The sequence below is a fragment of the Salvelinus alpinus genome, chromosome 2, assembly GCF_045679555.1.
Source record: "Salvelinus alpinus chromosome 2, SLU_Salpinus.1, whole genome shotgun sequence".
In the NCBI taxonomy this organism is placed as follows: domain Eukaryota; kingdom Metazoa; phylum Chordata; class Actinopteri; order Salmoniformes; family Salmonidae; genus Salvelinus; species Salvelinus alpinus.
In genome coordinates, this window is record NC_092087.1 from 39,212,176 (window position 1) to 39,226,242 (window position 14,067).

Consider the following 14,067-nt stretch of genomic DNA (forward strand, 5'->3'; position numbering starts at 1 on the left):
TGCCAAGTCTAGGTCCAAGAGGCTTCTAAACAGCTTCTACCTCCAAGCCATAAGACTCCTGAACAGCTAATCAAAAGGCTACCCAGACTATTTGCATCCCCCCCTCTTCTACGCTGCTGCTACTCTCTGTTATTATCTATGCATAGTCACTTTAAGAACTCTACCTACATGTACATATTACCTCAATTACCTCGACTAACCGGTGCCCACGCACATTGACTCTCTACCGGCACCTCCTGTATATAGCCCCGCTATTGTTATTTACTGCTGCTCTTTAATTATTTGTTATTCTTATCTCTTGCCTTTTTTATTTATTTATTTTTGGTATTTTCTTAAAACTGCATTGTTGGTTAAGGGCTTGTAAGTAAGCATTTCACTGTAAGGTCTACAGCTGTTGTATTCGGTGCATGTGACAAATACAATTTGATTTGATTTGATTACAGTATTAGAGCACGTTGATCTGGGTAAGTACATATTGGAACTGGTATTGGTGCATGGCCTTAGCCCCTTTTTGAGCTGGTATTAGTTCACTGTGGGCTCCTTGGCCTGGTTTGACCCAGGTTTAGGGCTGGTCCTAGTGCGATCCCTGGTCTGGTTTGATGCGGTTAGGACTGGTCCTATGTGCCTGGTCTGGTTGAGCCCTGTTGGGCCTGATTCATTAGGCCTATCGCTAGGCTCTCACACCGTGTTCCAACAGGACATTGACTTAATGAACAGCTGACAAACAGGCCTGGAGATGGCCACGGGGCTACATGGGTGCTGAGTGCTGCCTTTCCACCAGTAATCTGCCACTTTCCTAAAAGTGCATGTTTTTATTAAGAAGAGCACACAGTCACACCAGGGCACTGCAGCATGTATGATTGGTGAGCAGTGTCATGATCTCTGGGTCCTTCTAATGGTTCCTGATCCTAACTATCAGAAACACTCATCACTGTCTCACTCTGTGTGTGTGTGTGTGTGTGTGTGTGTGTGTGTGTGTGTGTGTGTGTGTGTGTGTGTGCGTGCGTGCGTGCGTGCGTGCGTGCGTGCGTGCGTGCGTGCGTGCGTGCGAGCGTGCGTGCGAGAGAGAGAGAGAGAGAGAGAGAGAGAGAGTGTGTGCACTAATTAGAGCATAGTGTATGAAACCATTAGGAAATATTGCTCCCTGTTGTGTTAAGCTGGTATAATATGCTCCTGGAGCAGAAAAGAGACAGACTTATTCAATCATAATGCACAACATTTGGATTGACTCATCTGTGTTCCTGAAGGACAGCGGTGTAAAATACTTTAAAGTACTACTTAAGTAGTTTTTTGAGTATCTGTACTTTACTATACTATTTATATTTTTGACAATTTATAATTTTACTTCACTACATTTTTAAAGAAAATCATGTACTTTTTACTCCATACATTTTCCCTGACAGCCAAAAGTACTTGTTGCATTTTGAATGCTTAGCAGGACAGGAGAATGGTCTAATTCACACACTTGTCAAGAGAACATCCCTGGTCATCCGTACTGTATCTCATCTGGCGGACTCACTAAACACACATGCTTCATTTGTGAATGAGAATGGTGCCATCTGGTTTGCTTTATATAAGTAATTTGAAATTATTTATGCTTTTACTTTTACTACTTAAGTATATTTTAGCAATTACATTTACTTTTGATACTTAAGTATATTTAAAATACAAACACTTTTAGACCTTTACTCAAGTAGTATTTTACTGCGTGACTTTCACTTTTACTTGAGTCATTTTCTATTAAAGTATCTTAAACTTTACTCAAGTATGACAGCTGGGTACTTTTTCCACCACTGCTGAAGCATATGCATCTTAATCCATATGCTTCAGGATTCGTGGTTTTTATCCACGCAGTACAGCTTGAGCATACTCCTAATTTTGATTTAAGCTTTCAGAACGGCAGAGGTAAAAATATGTGCCATTAAAAACAGCCTATAAAAACACTTATACTTCCACAAACCTTTATCTCTCATTAAAATCATTATTTATGCATTCAGCAATGTTCTACATCTACAAATGCATTCAGAGGTGTACAAATGTTACATTTAGTGCAGGAATAATAAAGTGCATAGATAAAACAACAAATTAATAACTACCTACAGTGAGCTACAAAAGTATTGGGACAGTGACCATTTTTGATGTTGATTTGGCTTTATACTCCAGCACTTTGGATTTGAAATGATACAATGACAGTGAAGTGCAGACTGTCAGCTTTAACTTGAGGGTATTTTCAGCCATATTGGGTGAACCATTTAAGAATTACAGCACTTTATGTACATCGTCCTCCCCACTGTGTTACGTCTAATCTATGAGACCAGGCTGTAAAAACAGACCCAGACAAAACTGTTGTGTCCAAAAGCAGTGCATGGTTGATGTAATATAAATAAAACATATGCTACCAAATCAGTTGGTAAAAGCATTGGTTTATTACATCCTCAGAATTGTCTGAGCATAATTGCAATATTGGTACGATTTACTCATGTAATTTAAGCAGTGCTCTCTTTATATTAAATTCTGTTCACACGATCAGGCACAGAGAGAGAATGTTTCCCAGACTGATTGAATTGATTCCAGTTGTCGAGCACAATGATGATATGGCTTCTGTATAGATTAGTGAGTGAAACATATGCCAGTGGCTAACAGGGGATTTTATGTAATTTCCTGGGTAGTTAATCACATGCAGTAAACAGGAACAACAACACCAGTAAACACGAAGAGAGAGAGTAAGAAAACATTTCAACAGAAAACATGCTTAGTTAGATCAGTCAGCCAACTTCAGATAAATCCAGTAGCTTTGTACTGTCATGAATAAATGTACCAAACCAGCATGTCGCTACACCTGGAGTGAGTAACATTTGAAATGGGACAGACGAAATGGGACCGATGAAGTGCAGTTAAAGAGTTCGGACTTCTCCAATGTGCACTTATCAGGAGTCGACCGTACTCTATGTCATAGTGTACATGTTGAGAGCACCAGTGGGGTTTACAGGTAGGTTATCTTGACTCCAGAACGATTTGAAAACAGCAGTATGTAGAGATCATCTCTGATATGTCCAACCACCCCAGCTAGCACAGTGGATCTGGGCCGATTCCGGCTGAGAGGCAGACTCGGCCGACATCATTTCATAATTTATTTTTTTCATATTTTCCTCATTGTTTCTGTGATCAGAAAATACAATTAACATTTAAATTAAATTCTTTAAGGGTCCTGTGTAGTATTTTAGTACTTTGTGGAAGGCAATTGATAAGCATTAAAAACTTTGTGGCTGGAACTTCCCGAGTGGCAAATCAAATCAAATTTATTTATACAGCCCTTCTTACATCAGATGATATCTCAAAGTGCTGTACAGAAACCCAGCCTAAAACCCCAAACAACAAGCAATGCAGGTGTAGAAGCACGGTGGCTTGGAAAAACTCCCTAGAAAGGCCAAAACCTAGGAAGAAACCCGATTCCGGGTCGATTCAATCAGTTCCGGCTATGAGGGGTGGCCAGTCCTCTTCTGGCTGTGCCGGGTGGAGGTTATAACAGAACATGTTCAAATGTTCATAAATGACCAGCATGGTCAAATAATAATAATCACAGTAGTTGTCAAGGGTGGAACAAGTCAGCACCTCAGGAGTAAATGTCAGTTGGCTTTTCAGAGCCGATCATTAAGAGTATCTCTACCGCTCCTGCTGTCTCTAGAGAGTTGAAAACAGCAGGTTTGGGACAGGTAGCATGTCCGGTGAACAGGTCAGGGTTCTATAGCCGCAGGCAGAACAGTTGAAACTGGAGCAGCAGCACGGCCAGGTGGACTGGGGACAGCAAGGAGTCATCATGCCAGGTAGTCCTGAGGCATGGTCCTAGGGCTCAGGTCCTCCGAGAAAGAGAAAGAGAGAATTAGAGAGAGCATACTTAAATTCACACAGGACACCGGATAAGACAGGAGAAGTACTCCAGATATAACAGACTGACCCTAGCCCCCCGACACAAACTACTGCAGCATAAATACTGGAGGCTGAGACAGGAGGGGTTAGGAGACACTGTGGCCTCATCTGATGATACCCCCGGACAGGGCCAAACAGGCAGGATATAACCCCACCCACTTTGCCAAAGCACAGCCCCCACACCACTAGAGGGATAACTTCAACCACCAACTTACCATCCTGAGACAAGGCCGAGTATAGCCCACAAAGATCTCCACCACGGCACAACCCAAGGGGGGGCGCCAACCCAGACAGGAAGATCCCGTCAGTGACTCAACCCACTCAAGTGACGCACCCCTCCTAGGGACGGCATGGAAGAGCACCAGTAAGCCAGTGACTCAGCCCCTGTAATAAGGTTAGAGGCAGAGAATCCCAGTGGAGAGAGGGGAACCGGCTAGGCAGAGACAGCAAGGGCGGTTTGTTGCTCCAGAGCCTTCCCGTTCACCTTCACACTCCTGGGCCAGACTACACTCAATCATATGACCCACTGAAGAGATAAGTCTTCAGTAAAGACTTAAAGGTTGAGACCGAGTCTGCGTCTTTCACATGGGTAGGCAGACCATTCCATAAAAATGGAGCTCTATAGGAGAAAGCCCTGCCTCCAGCTGTTTGCTTAGAAATTCTAGGGACAATTAGGAGGCCTGCGTCTTGTGACCATAGCGTACATGTAGGTATGTACGGCAGGACCAAATCGGAAAGATAGGTAGGAGCAAGCCCATGTAATGCTTTGTAGGTTAGCAGTAAAACCTTGAAATCAGCCCTTGCCTTAACAGGAAGCCAGTGTAGGGAGGCTAGCACTGGAGTAATATGATCAAATCTTTTGGTTCTAGTCAGGATTCTAGCAGCCGTATTTAGCACTAACTGAAGTTAATTTGGTGCTTTATCCGGGTAGCCAGAAAGTAGAGCATTGCAGTAGTCTAACCTGGAAGTAACAAAAGCATGGATTAATTTTTCTGCATCATTTTTGGACAGAAAGTTTCTGATTTTTGCAATGTTACGTAGATGGAAAAAAGCTGTTCTTGAAACAGTCTTGATATGTTCGTCAAAAGAGAGATCACGTTCCAGAGTAACGCCGAGGTCCTTCACAGTTTTATTTGAGACACAACCATCAAGATTAATTGCCAGATTCAACAGAAGATCTCTTTGTTTCTTGGGACCAAGAACAAGCATCTCTGGCACAGTGGTCTAAGACACTGTATGGCAATGTAAATTTCGTTTCTACAGATGTTGGTTCGAGACCCGTGCCAGCCGCGACCGGGAGACCCATGGAGCGATGCACAATTGGCCCAGAGTCGTCAGAGATAGGGGAGGGTTTGGCCGGCCAGGATGTCCTTGTCCCATCATGCTGTAGCGAATCCTGTGGTGGGCAAGGCGCATGCACGCTGACACGTCACCAGGTGTATGGTGTTTCCTCTGACACCAAATGTGGATTTGTATGTATAAAATGTATAACAGTCATATTTAATATGACTAAATCAGTTAATTTTTTATACATTTATTTACATTTGCATTGGGTCGCTTCTGGCGGGATTCTGGTAAGATGCCGGCAAAGTCGGCTGAATTCCGGTGGACGGAAACGGCCCAATGTACTTGGGCCGATTCTGGGCAGTCATTCATTTTGGCCGAGTCCGACACCCGATTCCGGGTCGATTCAATCAGTTCCGGCCCCCCGGAAGAGGGCCGCTTCTGTGACAATTCCTCATTGCTAGTTGGGACTCCTTCACTGTCAGATAACCACATCCTCCTCTCCTGCTCTCTTCCTTCTCTCATTACGGCACTTATCTATCTCTCCACAATTATTGTGATAAACTGTTCCCCCCTGTTCTAAGTAAGGATCAATCAATCCCAGAATTGACCAACAACCACTTATGGAGGATTTGTGAGGTTTAAGCAATAGATGCGGTAAAGAGATCAATCGAACTCGACCAAAACAATGGAAATCAAATCAAATTTTATTTGTCACATACACATGGTTAGCAGATGTTAATGCGAGTGTAGCGAAATGCTTGTGCTTCTAGTTCCGACAATGCAGAAATAACCAACGAGTAATCTAACCTAACAATTTCACAACAACTACCTTATACACACAAGTGTAAAGGGATGAAGAATATGTACATAAAAATATATGAATGAGTGATGGTACAGAACGGCATAGGCAAGGTGCAGTAGATGGTATAGAGTACAGTATATACATATGAGATGAGTAATGTAGGGTATGTAAACATATAAAAGTGGCATTGTTTAAAGTGGCTAGTGATACATGTATTACATAAAGTTGGCAAGATGCAGTAGATGGTATAGAGTACAGTATATATAAGCGATGAATAATGTAGGGTATGTAAACATTATATTATTAAGTGGCATTGTTTAAAGTGGCTAGTGAAACATTTTTTACATACATTTTTACATTATTAAAGTGGCTGGAGTTGAGTCAGTATGTTGGCAGCAGCCACTCAATGTTAGTGATGGCTGTTTAACAGTCTGATGGCCTTGAGATAGAAGCTGTTTTTCAGTCTCTCGGTCCCTGCTTTGATGCACCTATACTGACCTCGCCTTCTGGATGATAGCGGGGTGAACAGGCAGTGGCTCGGGTGGTTGTTGTCCTTGATGATCTTTATGGCCTTCCTGTGACATCGGGTGGTGTAGGTGTCCTGGAGGGCAAGTAGTTTGTTCCCAGTGATGCGTTGTGCAGACCTCACTACCCTCTGGAGAGCCTTACGGTTGTGGGCGGAGCAGTTGCCGTACCAGGCGGTGATACAGCTCGACAGGATGCTCTCGATTGTGCATCTGTAAAAGTTTGTGAGTGCTTTTGGTGACAAGCCGAATTTCTTCAGCCTCCTGAGGTTGAAGAGGCGCTGCTGCGCCTTCTTCACCACGCTGTCTGTGTGGGTGGACCAATTCAGTTTGTCCGTGATGTGTACGCCGAGGAACTTAAAACGTACTACCCTCTCCACTACTGCCCCGTCAATGTGGATAGGGGGGTGCTCCCTCTGCTGTTTCATGAAGTCCACAATCATCTCCTTTGTTTTGTTGACATTGAGTGTGAGGTTATTTTCCTGACACCACACTCCGAGGGCCCTCACCACCTCCCTGTAGGCCGTCTCGTTGTTGTTGGTATTCAAGCCTACCACTGTAGTGTCATCTGCAAACTTGATGATTGAGTTGGAGGCGTGCATGGCAACGCAGTCGTGGGTGAACAGGGAGTACAGGAGAGGGCTCAGAACGCACCCTTGTGGGGCCCCAATGTTGAGGATCAGCAGGGTGGAGATGGTGTTACCTACCCTCACCACCTGGGGGCGGCCCGTCAGGAAGTCCAGTACCCAGTTGCACAGGGCGGGGTCGAGACCCAGGGTCTCGAGCTTGATGACGAGTTTGGAGGGTACTATGGTGTTAAATGCTGAGCTGTAGTCGATGAACAGCATTCTCACATAGGTATTCCTCTGGGTCCAGATGGGTTAGGGCAGTGTGCAGTGTGGTTGCGATTGCGTCGTCTGTGGACCTATTGGGGCGGTAAGCAAATTGGAGTGGGTCTAGGGTGTCAGGTAGGGTGGAGGTGATATGGTCCTTGACTAGTCTCTCAAAGCACTTCATGATGACGGAAGTGAGTGCTACGGGGCAGTAGTCATTTAGCTCAGTTACCTTAGCTTTCTTGGGAACAGGAACAATGGTGGCCCTCTTGAAGCATGTGGGAACAGCAGACTGGGATAAGGATTGATTGAATATGTAAACACACCAGCCAGCTGGTCTGCGCATGCTCTGAGGACGCAGCTGGGGATGCCGTCTGGGCCTGCAGCCTTGCGAGGGTTAACACGTTTAAATGTTTTACTCACGTCGGCTGCAGTGAAGGGAAGTCCACAGGTTTTGGTAGCGGAGCCATGTCAGTGGCACTGTATTGTCCTCAAAGCGAGCAAAGAAGTTGTTTAGTCTGTATGGGAGCAAGACATCCTGGTCCGAGACCCTGCCACATACCTCTTGTGGCTGAGCTGTTGAATTGCGACTCTACTTTGTCTCTATACTGACGCTTAGCTTGTTTGATTGCCTTGTGGAGGGAATAGCTACACTGTTTTTATTCGGTCATGTTTCCGGTCACCTTGCCCTGGTTAAAAGCAGTGGTTTGCGCTTTCAGTTTCGTGCGAATGCTGCCATAAAATCACAGATTCTGGTTTGCTGTGGGTACGACATCACCGACGCACTTGCTAATAAACTCGCTCACCGAATCAGCATATTCGTCAATGTTGTTGTTTGACGCAGTGCGGAACATATCCCAATCCACGTGATCGAAGCAATCTTGAAGTGTGGAATCAGATTGGTCGGACCAGCGTTGAACAGACCTGAGCGTGGGAGCTTCCTGTTTTAGGCTCTGTCTATAGGCCGGGAGCAACAAAATGGAGTCGTGGTCAGCTTTTCCAAAAGGAGGGCAACACCACTCACTCACATGAGGGACAGATTCAGAATCTCCTCATTCCCCCTATCTAAATTAGCCTACATTTAGGATATTGTTTATATGTGTATTTAACACTATTTTGGTAAAACATTTGAGTATAGTGTTTGTTTACACCAATACATGCTCATGTCATCATCACCAATCAACTGCATTACACTTAAAACTGTCTTCAACTGCCACCACCGATTTCTATATGCTAGCTATGCTACCAACTTATTCGAACGGAAGTTAGCATTTAGAAGACATTTTTTCTAACCCTGAAAATGATTATTTCTAAATATTATTTTTATCGAAAACAGACAAATATATCCAAGTAGGATTTTAGTAACCACATTGTGGGCCTGTTAGAACACAAAAATCATGAAGGATTTGATGAATATCGAGAGCTTCTGGTCAGCGGGGTGGTGGCACTGGGATCCTCATCTCTCCCAAGTGGACATTCTCTCTTTCTCCCCTGACCCATCTGTCTATCGCCTCCTTTGAATTCCATGCTGTCACAGTTACCAGCCCTTTCAAGCTTAACATCCTTATCATTTATCGCCCCCCAGGTTCCCTTGGAGAGTTCATCAATGAGCTTGACGCCTTGATAAGTTCCTTTCCTGAGGATGGCTCACCTCTCACAGTTCTGGGTGACTTTAACCTCCCCACGTCTACCTTTGACTCATTCCTCTCTGCCTCCTTCTTTCCACTCCTCTCCTCTTTTGACCTCACCCTCTCACCTTCCCCCCCTACTCACAAGGCAGGCAATACGCTTGACCTCATCTTTACTAGATGCTGTTCTTCCACTAATCTCATTGCAACTCCCCTCCAAGTCTCCGACCACTACCTTGTATCCTTTTCCCTCTCGTTCTCATCCAACACTTCCCACACTGCCCCTACTCGGATGGTATCGCGCCGTCCCAACCTTCGCTCTCTCTCCCCCGCTACTCTCTCCTCTTCCATCCTATCATCTCTTCCCTCTGCTCAAACCTTCTCCAACCTATCTCCTGATTCTGCCTCCTCAACCCTCCTCTCCCCCCTTTCTGCATCCTTTAACTCTCTATGTCCCCTATCCTCCAGGCCGGCTCGGTCCTCCCCTCCTGCTCCGTGGCTCGACGACTCATTGCGAGCTCACAGAACAGGGCTCCGGGCAGCCGAGCGGAAATGGAGGAAAACTCGCCTCCCTGCGGACCTGGCATCCTTTCACTCCCTCCTCTCTACATTCTCCTCTTCTGTCTCTGCTGCTAAAGCCACTTTCTACCACTCTAAATTCCAAGCATCTGCCTCTAACCCTAGGAAGCTCTTTGCCACCTTCTCCTCCCTCCTGAATCCTCCTCCCCCTCCCCTCCCCTCCTCCCTCTCTGCGGATGACTTCGTCAACCATTTTGAAAAGAAGGTCGACGACATCCGATCCTCGTTTGCTAAGTCAAACAACACCGCTGGTTCTGCTCACACTGCCCTACCCTGTGCTTTGACCTCTTTCTCCCCTCTCTCTCCAGATGAAATCTCGCGTCTTGTGACGGCCGGCCGCCCAACAACCTGCCCGCTTGACCCTATCCCCTCCTCTCTTCTCCAGACCATTTCCGGAGACCTTCTCCCTTACCTCACCTCGCTCATCAACTCATCCTTGACCGCTGGCTACGTCCCTTCCGCCTTCAAGAGAGCGAGAGTTGCACCCCTTCTGAAAAAACCTACACTCGATCCCTCCGATGTCAACAACTACAGACCAGTATCCCTTCTTTCTTTTCTCTCCAAAACTCTTGAACGTGCCGTCCTTGGCCAGCTCTCCTGCTATCTCTCTCAGAATGACCTTCTTGATCCAAATCAGTCAGGTTTCAAGACTAGTCATTCAACTGAGACTGCTCTTCTCTGTGTCACGGAGGCGCTCCGCACTGCTAAAGCTAACTCTCTCTCCTCTGCTCTCATCCTTTTAGACCTATCGGCTGCCTTTGATACTGTGAACCATCAGATCCTCCTCTCCACCCTCTCTGAGTTGGGCATCTCCGGCGCGGCCCACGCTTGGATTGCGTCCTACCTGACAGGTCGCTCCTACCAGGTGGCGTGGCGAGAATCTGTCTCCGCACCACGTGCTCTCACCACTGGTGTCCCCCAGGGCTCTGTTCTAGGCCCTCTCCTATTCTCGCTATACACCAAGTCACTTGGCTCTGTCATATCCTCACATGGTCTCTCCTATCATTGCTATGCAGACGACACACAATTAATCTTCTCCTTTCCCCCTTCTGATAACCAGGTGGCGAATCGCATCTCTGCATGTCTGGCAGACATATCAGTGTGGATGACGGATCACCACCTCAAGCTGAACCTCGGCAAGACGGAGCTGCTCTTCCTCCCGGGGAAGGACTGCCCGTTCCATGATCTCGCCATCACGGTTGACAACTCCATTGTGTCCTCCTCCCAGAGTGCTAAGAACCTTGGCGTGATCCTGGACAACACCCTGTCGTTCTCAACTAACATCAAGGCGGTGACCCGTTCCTGTAGGTTCATGCTCTACAACATTCGCAGAGTACGACCCTGCCTCACACAGGAAGCGTCGCAGGTCCTAATCCAGGCACTTGTCATCTCCCGTCTGGATTACTGCAACTCGCTGTTGGCTGGGCTCCCTGCCTGTGCCATTAAACCCCTACAACTCATCCAGAACGCCGCAGCCCGTCTGGTGTTCAACCTTCCCAAGTTCTCTCACGTCACCCCGCTCCTCCGCTCTCTCCACTGGCTTCCAGTTGAAGCTCGCATCCGCTACAAGACCATGGTGCTTGCCTACGGAGCTGTGAGGGGAACGGCACCTCCGTACCTTCAGGCTCTGATCAGGCCCTACACCCAAACAAGGGCACTGCGTTCATCCACCTCTGGCCTGCTCGCCTCCCTACCTCTGAGGAAGTACAGCTCCCGCTCAGCCCAGTCAAAACTGTTCGCTGCTCTGGCACCCCAATGGTGGAACAAACTCCCCCACGACGCCAGGTCAGCGGAGTCAATCACCACCTTCCGGAAACACCTGAAACCCCACCTCTTTAAGGAATACCTAGGATAGGATAAAGTAATCCTTCTAACCCCCCCCTTAAAAGAGTTAGATGCACTATTGTAAAGTGGTTGTTCCACTGGATATCATAAGGTGAGTGCACCAACTTGTAAGTCGCTCTGGATAAGAGCGTCTGCTAAATGACTTAAATGTAAATGTAATGACTTAAATGAATATCCACTTTGTAAGATGTGCCAATAACGGCATCTTTGTTCTATTCCCCACGGTCTGCGTTCAATTGATCTCTTTACCGCATGTATACTGTGATAATTCCACCTAGATTATCAGCGATATTACCACATTAATTGATCTTCAAGTGTCACAGATTAAGGGGTTTGGGGTTGAATTAGAATTAGGCAATAGAGTACTCACATTCAGTAAAACAAGGATCATCAGAGGGCCCAGTTACAGTTAGTTTAAGAAGCACCAGAGTAGTGAGCAGTCACTGAATCAGCATTTAAACCTAAACAGAAAGAAGAGCAGAGAGAACAGTCTCAGAGTCAACACAGAGAGAAAGACTGAGTGTCCTTGGTGCCATGTCCTTGGGAGGAGTCTCACACTGATTAATGACCCTGGAGCGGGACACACACAAACGCAGCCAGAGAGTTGGGCAATCAATTCATCACACTTTATTTTATTTGACCCCTACTACTGATGTGGCGGTGGCTATAGATCTGCACAGAACACTCCTCTCTGTATGCACCATTGCGGTAGCACAGGAAGGCAGGCCCGGCAATGTCTCGTCAGTGCGGCTGCATATACATACAATGGGCACGCACGCACACACACACACTTCTGTCAGATACAGAGGGAATCCAACTCCCTCTGCTAAGGAGACACCACCATCTCCATAGGGGCTTCATTATTGTGTGGGGGTATGAGGGTGAGTGGGGTTTTGGACAGAGGACGACAGTGTGTGACTGTGTGTGTGGGTGTTTGTTTATTTGTGAGAGAGAGAGAAAGAGAGCAAGATAGGCAAAACTACTGTGTCCTTGCTATAAGGATTCTGCTGATTTCATTAAATGTACATGTTTGATGGAAGCAGTGCATGGCACACACAAGGACAGTAAATGGACATGTTTAGAGTGAGGTGCTCAGACAGATATAGACAGACTTATCAGGAGGGTCAGAGAGTGTGGGTCAGAGAGTGTTGTGGTGGTCATGATGTGTGTCTGGCCTGTGGTGGTCACTCTCCCAGTTTTTTGAAGGTGAAGGCCTGCAGGTGCTGGCTGATCACCTGTGAGATGGTCTTAGATAAATCTGTCTATATCTGTCAAGCAGACCACCATAGTCCCTGTGCCCAAGAACAGCAAGGTAACCAATCTCTATTGCACTCAAAACACTGCCATTTCCCACCTGGACAAAAAGAACACCTACGTGAGAATGCTGTTCATTGACTACAGCTCAGCCTTCAACACCATAGTGCCCTCAAAGCTCATCACTAAGCAAAGGACCCTGGGACTACACACCTCCCTCTGCAACTGGATCCTGGACTTCCTGATGGGCCGCCCCCAGGTGGCAAGGGTAGGAAACAACACATCTGCCATGCTGATCCTCAGCACAGGGGCCCCTCAGTGGTGAGTGCTTAGTCCCCAACTCCAACTCCAACGCCATCACTAAGTTTGCCAACGACACAACGATGAGACAGCCTATAGGGAGGAGGTCAGAGACCTGGCAGTGTGGTGCCAGAACAACAACCTCTCCCTCAAAGTGATCAAGACAAAGGAGATAATTGTGGACTACAGGAAAAGGAGGGCCAAGCACACCCCCATTCGACGGGGCTGTAGTGGAGCAGGTTGAGAGCTTCAAGTTCCTTGGTGTCCACATCACCAACAAACTATTATGGTCCAAACACACCAAGACAGTCGTGAAGAGGGCCCGACAAGGCCTATTCCCCCCCCCCCCAGGAGACTGAATTGATTTGGCATGGGTCCTCAGATCCTCAAAAGGTTCGACAGCTGCACCATCGAGAGCATCCTGACGGGTTGCATCACTGCCTGATATGGCAACTGCTCGGCCTCCAACCGCAAGGCATTACAGAGGGTAGTGTGTACGGCCCAGTACATTCCTGCCATCCAGGACCTGTATACCAGGCGGTGTCAGAGGAAGGCCCTAAACATTGTCAAAGACTCCAACCATCCTAGTCATAGACTGTTCTCTCTGCTACCGCACGGCAAGCGGTACCGGAGCACCAAGTCTAGGTCCAAAAGGCTTCTTAACAGCTTCTACTCCCAAGCCATACGACTGCTGAACAACTAATCAAATGGCTACTGGGACTATTTACCCGGACTATTCGCTGCTGCTACTCGCTGTTTATTGTCTATGCATAGTCACTTTACCTCTACCAAAATGTACATATTACCTCAATTACCTCGACGAACCTGCCACATTATTATTGTTATTTTATTGTTGCTCTTTTAATTTTTACTTTAGTTTACTTAGTAAATATTTTTCTTAACTATTTTTTTTCTTAAAAACTGCATTGTTGGTTAAGGGCTTGTAAGTAAGCATTTCACGGTAAGGTCTACACCTGTTGTATACAGGCACATGTGACAAATACAATTTGATTTGAAGTTTCAAACCTTGAGTTGACTGTAGATGAGAGCGCACTACTGACACCTGCTGGACACAGTAGGAACAAGCG